The following is a 13,792-nucleotide window of genomic DNA, read 5'->3' as shown; positions in this document are numbered from 1 at the left end:
TCAGAGCTATAAATTTCCCAGTTCACATGGAGATAAAAGCAAATTTTGAAGGAGGTATTTGTCCATCTGTCCACCTGGGCGATGTACTCCTTAAGTCCAAAACTCATCCAAATAAAATCAGCCCCCCGTGTCTGCATCTGTCTGCCATATGTGTCCACTTGCTAGATTTAGGCTACATGGGCTTTGTTAGCCTCCCCTCCCATACTTTACCAGTCTCTGAGTGTGCTTCATACCTCAGTAACACAGCATGCCGTTATTAAGTAATATAAATTAATAATTAAAATATTAACTATTAATTCCATGCAAACACAGACACATTCAAGACACTGTCAGGGATGGGTGAGCCTGCTTTTTGATCTGAGCAAGTGCTGATATTCACAGAATACAAATATTGGTTTCACCAGAGGGGGAAACAAGGAGAAACCTTGCGATGAGTCAGAGGTGGAGCCTCAGTTGGCAGGAATTGGGTCTGGGATCTGACTTCTCTCTTCCTTTTTCTCCTTGCCCATAATTTTTGTGACTCTGCAACTGCACAAAACCTTGATTCTTCCATTAGCTTTGGGAAAACATCTCTTTTTTTTTTTTGTCTCACTTTAAGAGTGGTCTGGTTTAAAGGCAGAACTAAAGGGAATAAAGCACAATATGGTATTTGTGTCTGCTAGACTTTATTTTTGTCTCTTACCCATGCTTGCCCCACACTGATGGAACAGCCATCCTTGGCTCATCCTGCCCCCAGGCTGTATCACAACCAGCAGGCATCAGGAGTCACTTGCTCAGCACCCGGTGCTGGGAACATACAGGGTGAGATACTTCTCGTATAATTAGTGCAACCCTGTGCACCACAACCTCTGCTCTTCTGCTTCTGTTTTATGCCAGCATCATCAAAAGCCAGAGACACATCATAGACAAAATCTGTGGCATTGTTTTCACAGCTAGAAACCTCATCCAGCTACATCTGACATAACTTCTCAAATTAATATACTCTTACCTCCTAAAATGTTATTTACACCTGTGCATGCCTGAATTCTAAATATGAACGGTAGTTTCCCAGCACTGTCCATTCATGGACAGATGAGGAGTCACTTGATAAGTCAAAAGCAGGTAACAGTCAGTTTTTCCTGCACAAGACAAAGGTTAGTAAGATCCTCATGTTAGATGAAGTCTGAGTACAGTGTGCACCTTCATTCCTGAAGCAAGGAGTGTCTCTGCTGAGGAATCTGTTATAAATCACATTTTTAGTGAGACTGGCAAAGCTGCATAACTCTAGCCTCAGGGAATCTGTCTAATTTGTCAGCTAAAATTCAGTCTCCTGATAGAAAACTAGTCCATTCATGCTTTGTGAAGGCTAATTGCCCATGGAAGGAATCTGCTCAAGGAACTGTCAGCAGTGATGTGGTGTGGCACCTTCATCTGGCTGGAGCTTCCCAGGGAAGGTCAGCAGAGCTCCTCTTCCTCTTGTGCTGACCTTTAACTGTGCAGCTGCTGTCCCCCAGAAAGGTATGTTTGGTCGGACCATTAGCAGAGTTGCAGGAGCCAGAGGAGTTCTTATTCACCCACATCCTTCTTCAGCCCTGCAACAGAAGCTGCTTGAACTCACCACCACTTGCAAAAGGACACAAATAACATCCAGCGAATAGGAGCTTTCAGAAATAATCCTTGGAAGAAACACTACTTCAATTCTTAAGAACTTGTTTTTTATACTCATTCAAGTGCGCTGTGAACTGCAAAAACTCCAGCATTTAATAAATTGCCACAGATTTAACACTTCCTATTTCAGAGAAGAACTGAGTTTCTTTACGGGACTAATGAAAGTAGTTACAACGATTTTCTAACTGCAAGTCAGAGTTTAATTCCCTTCCATAACGTTAGGCATGCAGTATGTTTCTTCTTGTCTAGGATATTATTCTCTGTTGTTTTTCCCGAACTTCAATAAGCAAAGTAGCTCTATTTGTTCCAGTTTAGTGGCATTGTTAAATGACCACGTTTTATTCCAACTAATTATGTCGCCCAAACTTTGAGTATGTCCCTAGAATGTCCGTAGAATAGCAATGAGGATGGGAAGAAATGTTGGGAAGAATGGTTGGATCTTGGGGAAAAAAAGCAATCATTCACTGTTAGTAGCAACTGTTAACAAGTAGAGGTTCAGTACTCGCCAAGGCTGATTTAGGATCCTGTAAGAGATCTCTTCAACTGACTATTTAACTTACTTTTGCAGTTTTTTATCATGCAGCTATGAACAGGTCTCCTGGGCTGAATTAATTGTATTAAACAAGGAAAATAGGTATGAGTAAGAAGATAATTGCTTGGAAAACGGTTACATCCAGCCCCAACCTATCTACAGCCACTCTTTTCATCTATTATAGAAAGCCTTAGTTCAAAAATAGTTACCAAAAAATGTTCCTTGTAATTAAAAAGTATATTGCAGATTGACTACATAAGCTTGAATTCAGCAGGGGGCTGAATGCAAGTTTTCAAGAAACAGTAGTCTTGGGATGATTACCAACATTAAAATCATGCCCATGTTTAAGTTTCTTGATGTACCAAGGCCCCTTTGTTCTGTTTGACTCCATCGAATTTGTGTGTTTGTTCTATTGGATGGCATCAATGACTAGTCTCTTTTCAGAGTGCTTTGTAGAAAAGGGGACATAATTGTCTGAAAAGCAGCCTATGAAGTGTTTGCTTTTAAATCAAAGAAGACTTTTGAAATATTAAATAAAGAAGGACTACAATATATAAATCACTCCAACCCATCTCAAAAATACTGATGCACATTAATGATTTACTTCAGGCTCATACATCTATTTGCTTTTGTATTCAAAACGTTGTTACCCTGGTAACCCCAACATCTCACAGAATTTAACTTATTCTCCATCTAAAGTACACTCTCTTAAGGAAATTCATACAGATTCTCATGAGAGCACTTTTCCCTTTTTTCTCCTTTGTTTGTAAAGGAAGAAACAGTGACTGGTTTTGGCATGAATGGGTCGTTTTTGTCTTTTCTTCCTCCCTTCTCCCATCCCAATAATGACAGCTGAGATTTAAACACAACAGTACATTCAGCCTGCATTCACTGTTTAACAAAGATCCCAGTCTAAACAAGTTGGGTTGCTTTACTCCAGCATTAATTCATGTTAATATGCTGGAAAGAGCCTTTCTAAGGAATTCCTCTCCCTATTTCAGAAGATACCTTCATTCTCAACAGGATGTCCTCTCATATATTCCTTTAAACAAGAGCAATGTAGCTCTGTTCTGGCATACCGGTATTTCACTGGGGTGTCATTAACTGGGGTATATTTCAGCACTTGGTGCAGTGGCAAACATCAAGAAGAGCTTGCCAATGCATCTCATGGCCCTACTTCTACCCCATGGTATTCCCTGGCAGGTAGGCAAGGATGGGGGGAACAGCAGTGAATATCCTGTATGAGACTGTACTTTCAGAAGCCAAAGATGACTTAAGTAGTCTGCCCTGAAGTGGTCTGGCCTTCTTCTCCAGTGGGGATTGCTGATGATCTGACTCAGGGAGTTGAGCCAGGTGCACATGATGGCTGCAGACTGATGTTGGAGCTGACAGCTCTCGGAAAGCAGCAGTCCTGCTTTGCCCTGGGGGCTACTTCCCATCCTTGCTCCATTGTTTGAGGTCTAGCAGTCAGTGACCCAGTAGAAGAACAAGCTGATTGAGAGGGCTGATCCAGCAGGAAGGCTGGAAGTTGACTCCAGGACTCTCTGCCGTCCTTCCTCCTGCCTGCTCTTGGTTGCTGGTGTCCCATGCCTCGTGCTGCTGTGAGTGTTTCTGTGGCCACGTGCCCCTGTGAGTTGGTGACTGGATTTAACTGTTCCATTTTTGCATTATCATATTCTTGCTATTATTTTTATTACTTCCTGATGCCAATCCACCATGGGGCGGTTCAACACTTACCTTGACACAAGGCAGGAGATGGGGGCCTGCAGGAACAAGGGACGGGAAGTGTGAAAGGGCAGGATGTGATAACTGGCACTGCCACCTTCCCACAGAGCATGGTGGGGCAGGTGATTTTGGGAAGGCAAATCAGAGCTGGAAAGGAAGATAAACTTTGCAGTTTGTGCTGGATAGATGGCACAGCACCTGTAGGGCTGTGATAGCTCAGAACTAGAACATATCCAAACTAGACCCCAAGGAAGCCACAGGCAGCTCATGAACAGAGAAATGACATCCGCATTGTTTTTGTCCCCTCCTGGCACAGGGCAGCACAGGGCTGTCCTCACCTATCTGAGCACAGGGCAGAAAGATGCCAGTCATGGATAGCTCTAGAGAATTACAGTCAAGGGACAGCATTCCCAAGAATGGGTGGATGGACCAAACCCTACAGAGCCCATCCTCCAAGCAGGTACAGCACAGCCACAACCACACACTCACTCTGCTAAGGTCAGAAACAGCAAGAAGATTTGTTGAGCCCCATGGTCTACATGACAAATCGGTGTTTGTTCCAGATGTTGATTTTTTTAATTAAGAAGATTTATTCAGACCAATGCAGAAGAAACAAAAGGAGTAAGCCCAAGCTTAAAGTTTCAGAAGAGTTTCAAACTCGTTATTCAACATTATTTGCTTGCTGTGTAATCTCTTCCTCATCATTCATTGACCCCTGGCAAACAAAGAGTTGAGCTGACAGCAACTTTTCTTCCTCAAGCCCAAATTCTTAAAAATACCTTCTATTTAAAGTTGTATTTCAACCCCTTCAGACATTCTGTCCAATAATCTCTCTTAAAACCACCATCCTGCTTGTCTTTTGCATTTAAGAAAATTGCAAAGAGGGCTTCATAGTAAACCAGGTTGGGACATTACTTTTTCTTAACGAGTAAAGGGGAAAAAAATTCCAAAAGAAGTGAAGCCAGTCTGCTTATAGAAAGACAAAATCTCTTTTGTTGATTTTTCGCCTTTGATTTATAAAAACATCTTGTTAATCCCTGCAGGGTTTCTGAGAGAAAAGCTGTCTGAGATCCCTACACAGAGATAGAAGTTAGATACATATGAAGCAGAAAAGATTGACTGATTTAATGATTAAACAAAAAGAGGAGGCATAAATGACTGATGAATCTATCAGGGAAACATATTAACTGGAGTTTCCTGATTTATCTACCTTTGCATTCTTAATAATTTACTTAGAGGAGATGCTAAGGTGACTGTCTCTTAAACGTAAAGAAGTTTTATCCATTTCAATCACAGAAACCCCCTGTCAGACTACATCCAGTTTGTTAGAGTTAATAAACCTGACTCAGTTCTGATGAAAGCTTTCCAAATTTTTGATGATGTCACCTTTGCACAGTTTTGAATTTAGATCAAATAAAGTGTTTTTCAAATTTTTTTACAAAAACAATAACAATTTTTTTTTCTTTCTTGGGTAGATTATTCTCTGAAATTGTCCCAGTTTTGAAGTGAGGATAAAAAATGTTCATGGGCATTTTAATTTGAAGGAGGAAAGAAAAGTTCATTAAAAGATTTGCAGCATTTGGATATAACAGGAGAAAATAGAGTATCCTAATCTGGGTAGGGATGACAACACACAACTACTTTTATAATCACAGTGTAAGTACAGATTACTGCAAATACTAAGTGCTAGCATTACAGTCTCAAGGAATATTGTAAGAAGAATACACACCAAATTTGCTGATTTAGCAATAGAAATAATACAATTAATTACTCAGAGGAGTCTAATGAGCTCAAGTGACAATATTTTTTCCAGTCACACTGCAAATCAAGATACTTTGTAGGAGTTACCTCTAGGAGATGAGCAACATACTGCTGAGCACAGGTAGAAAGTAGGTGGCTTTGAAAACAAAAGTTACTAGGGCATCGAGAAGCTGCCATTGACTTCAAACAAGGACAAGCATCTCCATGACCCTTGTGCACAGTTGCCGTTCCCCACCTCTCAGTCCTATTGCTTCCTGCAGCACCAAGCATCTCTGCCAGTGCACACAGACTGAACCTGGCACAGTTTGCTCTGTAGTGGTCCTTGAAAAGCCCTTACACTCTACAGACATGATTCACATATACCCACACAAACTTCATCTCCTCTTACGTCAGTCTTCATTTACTGGAAAATAATGTCTGGGTTTGCCCCTAGAATGAGCACAGCCCAAATACCACCAGGACAGCATCCCAGGAGCTTTTCTCATAGAAAGGAACAGAAATAGCCTGCTCAACTGGTACTCAGTTTCCAGCACTGATGTCCCTCAGCAAAGGTAGAATCATAAGATGGTGCCTGTTGAAATGGGATCGGTTCTTGGCTCTGTTGGCACAGGACCAGCCTGTCTCAGGGAAGTTACCAAGCAGGGAGCTGTTGTTTGTACTGGACATTGGAGTAGAGGTGAGAAAGCCACGATTCCCTGTGAAAGACACCCAAGAACAGGAGAGTCTGTTTAGGGGAGTTTGGCTGGTACCAGCTTGGGTGAGATCTGAACTGATGACCATTGTGTGAAAAGGTCCCACAATTCATTCCCTGCTCCACATGCCAAACCACTCTTTTGTACATTTCAGATTAACCTTACTACAGAACATGTCTTTGTATAATGCCGTGGAGTTTTGCTCATCGCAGCATATAAGTTACTGCTGGCTAGGGCTAGGAGCAGGGCTACTCCAGGAGCACACCAGAGACAAAATTCAGATACAGAGTTATAACTGCCTCCTTGGAGAGGTGTCTCCACTATGTTCCATTTGGGAACATTCTCAATTACTGGCCATATTAGGGGCATATCGTCTTCTCTTCCATTAAAGTTTAGCTGCCGTTGCCTTGCAAATTATTGGAAAAGAAAGCCAAAGTGCCATCCATGTATGGCCACTTCTATCTTCCTTCCCTTGCACCCCTGCAAAAGCTGCCTCACAAAACTTGCTCGTGCAGGTATGACGGTTCCCAGCCCTTGGAAGGGGCCTCATGTGTACATGTCAAGGGAGGTGAGAAGAAGTTGTGGCCTCAGGTTGCAAAGGGGAAGCCTGAAAGGTTGCCTTATTGGTTTGGAAGCAGAGGGAGAGGGGAAGAAGGTTTTTCCTCATTCTAGCACGTTTCCCTGGCTCAGCCTAGCTGAAGTACACATGCTTGTGGTTCATCCTCACAAATGCCATGTCAGGCCCTGGGCCAATACAAACACCAAGTCTGTCTTCAATATATGCAGGGAAAAAAATACAGTTCCAGCTCACTCCAGATTAGAGTGTGTTTGCAGAGAAAGGGAGGAAGTGAGGAGGTCTCTGATAGTTGTAGCTGAGTAATGCTGATCTCTGCCCTTAATAGGTCCTGTTGTGGAGAACACAGCTATTTCCCTTGTTGGGCTTTCAAGTTGAGTATAATACAAATAAAAAGGTATTCAAACATACCAGGAAAAGATCTCAAAGGAACATATCTTAATTCAATAGGATAAGAGGTTTGGTAGGACTGCCAGCATGCCTGGTGAGCTGAGGGAGATACAGGTGCCTTAGGCCACACGCCAGTGTGAAATCTCCAGTGTTCATTCCTGACAAAGACATGGGAACAAGAAACATGAGAGTCTTTGATTTTGTCTTTAAAATATTCCCATGTTGTAAAAATCTGCAAAACCTCCTCCATTTTCAGGTGTTGATAAAAATGTTCAAACCCAACTTTAAAATAGATTGAAGCCTTGCAATCTTTTTAGGTTTCTTGTGCCTGGAGAGCCAGTGCTATTTCTGCATGAAGCAGAAATAGCATGAAAATATAAAAGTTGATCAAAACAAGAGCTTCGCAAGAAAGGCAGCAACTGTAATGGATCCTGTTTGAGCGCTGCTGAAGACTTGAGGGAGGAAAAAAAAAGAGAAAAGTTAACTTAGTTTGCAGGTGGTCAGTCACTAAAAATGAAATCAAAAACAAGAGGGATCATATAAATTAATAAATTATTCATGGCAATTAGTTTGTCAAGCATCAATCCTTGCAGTTTTCATAAAGAATAAAGATCCTAGCCCAGTTTCCTGGCTTGGTAATTACATTGTCCCTAATTAAATTTCCCCTTCAGTTCAGCATTATGTATGTGTCTTCCTCTCTGAAAACTGTCTGACAAACCTAAAACCTGCCACTCACCTTTCAATGCTGGGTAGTAGCTTTGGGTTTTGCTACAGAACTCATTATTCCTCTACCCAAAAAGGCTTCATATTTCTTAGTCTGAGAGTACTAAATGAAAGGAGCTCAAGCCACAGCATCGCTAAATCTAATATTTCGAAGGTTTTCATACAATTAAATATCTTACTGCCTTGAGTGAAAAGTTTTAGCCATGTCAAACTCCACTCAAATCAGCCCAGAAAGGACACTGACTTTGCCCAGCCTTCAAAAGCTGCTGCAGAGGTTTTCATCATTTGTTGAATTTCAGCCAGGCTACCCTTTGCAGCTATGAACATTGCATCCTAATGCTTCCTGATGCTGGGCTGGGGATTATCCGCATGGCTCAACCTCAGGTTTTGGAGAAAGCTACAAACATTTCCAAAGCAGCTTAACACTGTTCCTGCAGCTCCACCTTTTGGGAGCTGGGCATCAACCAGGCTGCTTGAGATGGTGATTTCTTTAAAAAACGCGATGTAACCTTGTTGTATTTGTGGCTGACATTAATCTCTAAAATATGAAGAATGAAGCACCTCAGACATTTTAAAGATGCATTGATTCCTCACAGAAAGCTCTATAATGTGTTAGGCTGGAGATATTTTTATTGTGAATAGTTTCTGAAGTCTGCTCAGTATCAGCAAAAAACCTGATTTATCCATGTACTTGTAACAAGAATGTTTCCTTTCATCTTTTCTGCTTAAGATTCACTTGGATTCTTTGTGCTGGATTGAGAGGTGCTCAAAATACACCATGTCAAATATGACAGAATCTGGTCCACATCAAATTCAATACTATTCTTGTATGTTTGAGAAGGATTTGGTTTCTAATCCTCCACTTGCGGCCTCAGAATACACTGCACCCCAAAGACTTCATGTCATGAGGTGTCAAGTACCCTCAGCACTGTTAAGTAATTTCTGTGCTCCAGTGAGAGGTCAAATTATCCTGTCCCTTTTTGAGAGAGCCCAGCACACAGCATGAGGAGATGCTATCCTGTGTTGGTGGGCTGAAGACGTTTGAAACATGCAGAAAGCATCCTGGATGCCATAAACTTCCAAAAGCCTTGAATCTGGACTATAGCACAAGTCTACCTCTGCTGGAAAAAGCAGGGATATGCTGGCGACTGACAAAGGGACTGATCTAGAGTCCGTTGAAAGTCATGTTATATATGGCTTCCACTGGGACTTGAACCAAGTCTGTGGTGGGTTTTAAGATGAAAAGATATTGTAGCAGCCAAAAGTGACCTTTAAGAGAAAAGAATCCCCCCTGAAAAAATGGCCTCACTTGTTGGTTCTAGGAACTGGGGGATGAGTGAAAAAACTAGCAACTCACAGATCAACAACATAAACCCTTTTTTACCTCTTTTCACTCTTCCACCATGGATTAAGTTGCTTTGATGAATATCAGACATGTATTTGCCTTTCATCACTTTTCACATTCTAAACCTTGCCCTAGACTTAGCCTTGCTGTTTCAGACTACTGAATATTATACGTGCACAGGAGCAATTTGGTGTCTATAATGATAGGCATGATTGTTAAATTGGTTTCCAGTGTCTTTGAGGCTGCGTCCCTGCAGAGTTGCAATTAAACACTTGACAAACCACAAGGCTATGCTAATCCCACTTCAAAAATCTCTGATGGCAAGGACGGCAGTCTGCCTTCCTTCTCCACTGAAAGATGGGGAGACCCAGCATTACTCAGGCTCTTAAAAATACTCTTTTTCGCCTTTGGTTCGGTAGCTCGTGTTTCAGCTGTAACATTCTGCCCGAGTTGGCCATTGCTGTGTAACAAGCTCCTCTTTGTTCAGCCCTGCTACCTCATTTCTTTCTATTAGCCTTTAATCCCTGTCAGGGTTTCACCTTTGCAGCAATGAGGTCACAGCTCATGTTGATTGGGAAAGGAAATCCTGATGATTGTTGCTGACAGAAAGCTGATAATGCTGGTTTGGGCAGCAATAAATTCTCAGTCTCTAAATGAAGACTAATCTCTGAGCCAGAAATCACCTCTTTCAGTAGTTTTTTTGGGCCTCATTCACAAATATTTTCCCATGCTCAAGCTGCCTGACCTTTGGAGCATTCAATGCACCTATGTTATTGTGCAAAACTGTTTTCCAGGGATCAAAATAAGCAGCCAACTATCAGTGAGAGGCAGGTGAAGTTATGAAATAAATCAAAATTTTTATCCTCATTGGGAATGCAGCACTTGGAGCTGTCTGTAGCCTCTGCAACCCTAAGTGCCAAATTGCTCTCTACTGCTGAGCCATTCCATCCTGTCAGCATTTTCATTTCTTCAAATGACTGGTGTTGTTAGGTCCACTTATTTTTATTTTTTCAGGACAAAAGCACAACACGCAGAGAGATAAGAAATGAAAAAGGGGTGAGCAGGAGTGGTTTGTGTTGTTAAGTTCATATTGCTGACTCAAAGAGTGATTCAATAGAGACAGTTTTTAAATAACCCTGAGCAATGCAGATGCTTCTTTTACAACATCAAAAACCCTTTCTTTGGTATGGGTCTCTACCTTAAACCGAGTGTAGTCGTTGAACTGGCCCTTCTCTGCTGCAGTAACCATCACATGCAAACTCCTTGCACTTCCTGCAAGGACACAGCTCCTTGCCAGCAGGGAGCAGTGGGGAAGTTCACCAGTGGTTGGACAAGAACTCTCCTGGAAATCCGAAAACTCAAATAATTGACAATACTGCCAAAACCTTATCTTCTGCACATTATATTGTCTTTTTCTTTCTGCTCCTCCTGCTGTTCCCCAAAACACATGTTCCATCAACACACAGCAATCTGATCTCCTCCTAGTGTCTTATCTACCCACCAGAGCCTCAGTGCCCCCAAATGCAGCTGCTTTGTGCACTTACTCACTCCTGGACAGCCATATCCAGGCTCAGTGCTCCAAGATACGAGAAGCTGGAGGCTGAAGGCTTTGGCTCCCTCCCTGCCAGCCCAGCCTGGCTATTGTTTTTGTCTCTCAGCAAGCTGTACTCACCCCTTTGATCAAAATAACCCTGGACTCTGGTCTGAATGCCAATTTGAACTTTACAAATTGGGCTTTCTCAGCTAACAAAGTGGGCATTTTACTCCCTTTCCTCTCTGCAGTAACAGAACTCCCTGCTGCAACACACAGGTGGTAGCATTTTAGTCAGGCAATCCCTGTGTAATCCGTTATAATTCTTTTCTTCCTTCCACAGTGCGTTGGTCTTCCCAATGGCAAAAATCCACTATGGTCAAAATTCTTTCTAAATACAGGCTTTAGCAAGGCTCCTGAAGGGAGCAATTCAGGTACCTGAACACAGATGTGCAGTAGGTGATTTGGGCTAGCCACAATACCCACAACAGGCTGGCAGAGGTGATGTAGGAGCTGTGGAAGATACACACCTTTCCAGAGGGGCAGCCAGAGCCCAGGCAGGCTGTAAAAGAGCTTTGACAAGATCTCAGCCAGTTTCAGATACCTGAGCCTGTCCAGGCCACCCTGTGCCTGGACAGTGTGAGGGACAGTGCTTCTGTGCTCATCAGCCAAATAGTTAAGTTTATCAAGGTTCAAAAATTAATCATTACATGATGTATAGAAACCATCACTTCAGTGTTTGTACTGGTATTCCCATCTTTGCGAGGACAAATCTTAGTATGTTTGTATGCTAATCCTTATGCCTACAGGTAACTACTTTATGTATCTTATACTTGTCTGCATCTGTCTACATGTATCAGATTTTGCAATCCCTCTGTCAACTAAATCTAATGGCCTGTGGGTTAAACTCTTTGGAGGAGAAAGGGAAACTTTGTTCCTTGACTTGTTTTGACTTCAGGATTCTCTCCTACTTGGTTTAGCAAAACCTCTAGCATTAGCTAGACTTTGTATACAAGAAATTTTTCATTAGAGGAATTTAACTGGACTAAGATTCCTAAACCTGACTCACATCTGCAGTCAAGCCCCACTTTCTTCACACATCCACATCCCACTGTCAGGGGCATCTCAGGAGCTCAAGGACAGCAACAAACACCTGTGGGGCAGACCAGTGCTCTGTCTCAGTGCATGGAGTGTGAGCAGATACTTGGAAAATGCTTAAGTAAACTGAGCCCAGGGCCCAGGGAAGGGCTGTCCTTGGAACGCAGAGGGTGAGGAGCCAGTACACACAAAGGAGAGACCTGGTGTCTCCTTGGGCTGGGAGAGCAGCACCACAGCAAGGGTAAAACCAAGGAAAGCTGCTGCAATACAGAGAGCAGAGCTGCTGGTCTGCTCGACCTGGTTTCCATTACGTGCCTGGGATGAGGTGAAATTCCTTAAATGCAAGAACATTATCTCTGCAAAGGATTGGGGTGGATGGTCTGGCTCTTGTTTCTGCCCTTGATTTGTCAGTCCTGAGATGCTGGTAAGACAAAATACTGGGTAAATGCATGAGGAAGTACACTGCAGTGTAAAAATCAGAGTCAGTGGGACTACAGCATCATTCCTCCCACAGTCCCAGGGCTCTGCTCCAGATTGGTTCCTCTGGTTTGTGCTGGCTCCTTCGAGCATCTGGCCATGTTCTGCCATACTGTGCAGCTCCATCTCACCAGAGCAGAAAACAGGTACATCCTGGAAGGGAGATGTGTGTGGAGATATGCTAATTGCTGATGGATGAATTCCCACAGGATGGCACTTACTTCTCCCAGACCAGATTAAGCTTCATTTCATGCATTGATAACAGCTTTTTTTGTGCATGCCTTTACCAGCAGCTTTTAACAACAAACACACTATCCTGCTTTTCTTACAGATCTTCTGCTGAAAAGAATATGTATTATGGTTTTAAAGTCAGTTTTTTTGTTGACTTTTTAAAGATTTTTATTTTATATATAAACATTAAAAAAAGCTAAAGAAAAAGTAATCATTAGATTGCTGAAACACATATCTAACCCATCCAAACTGGCATCCTGACTCTTACCACAAGTTAAAAAAAAAAAAAAAAAAATTGGGATGTTAAGTACAGCTCTACTATTGTGCAATGCCATTTTAATCCAGTTACACAACTGGAACCAAGTAAAGTCACACAGCTTCTCCGGCTCTGCTCTGAATTCATTACTTCCATTTCAAAATGTAATCTTAAAGTAAGCACAGTCATAGCTCTGTGCTGCTCAGCTGGGTAGATACCTTTAATCTCTCAAGCAGTATAGCTGAAGGCAGACTCTTGCAGCAGAACAGCCTGAATGCTGCATTTACAAGGCCACCTGTGGAACAGAATCACCTTGAGTTTGGGAGATTTTGTATAAATAAATGCTCTTTCTTGGAACACAAAGTTAATTTCATCAGCATTATAATGCCATTGGCTGCAGACACTTTTCCTTCAAACTCCATTTTCCATTCTAAAATTTAGCATCTTTTTATTACCTTTTTGTTCAAAGTTTGTATGACAACTAGGACCAGGCCCCCTTCAGAATATTTGGTTTATTCTAGAGGTGACATATAATTAGTCTAGTCTAGTGCCTGAGAAGCAAAGGGCCTGGCACATCTACAAACTGGGTTCCCCAGGGAACTGAGAGGCTGCAGAGATGCCTGACCCATGAATCCCTCATGACCCAAGGCAGGAGGTGGGAATTTTGAAGGTCAGGTTGACACTTCAGGGCATGCTGTTTGGCAGAGAATTAAGCACTTGATAATGAAAACTTAAAATGGTTCAATACCAAAGAGCCTTGGTGAGATCTGATGGTTTCACCTAAAACAGATGTGCACCTAAATTCTACCT

The sequence above is a fragment of the Corvus kubaryi genome, unplaced genomic scaffold, assembly GCF_017639235.1.
Source record: "Corvus kubaryi isolate FWS band 111438036 unplaced genomic scaffold, C.kubaryi_AGA036_p1.0 74, whole genome shotgun sequence".
Lineage (NCBI taxonomy): Eukaryota > Metazoa > Chordata > Aves > Passeriformes > Corvidae > Corvus > Corvus kubaryi.
The sequence above is the reverse complement of the archived record's forward strand: the minus strand, read 5'-3'. Positions refer to the sequence as shown.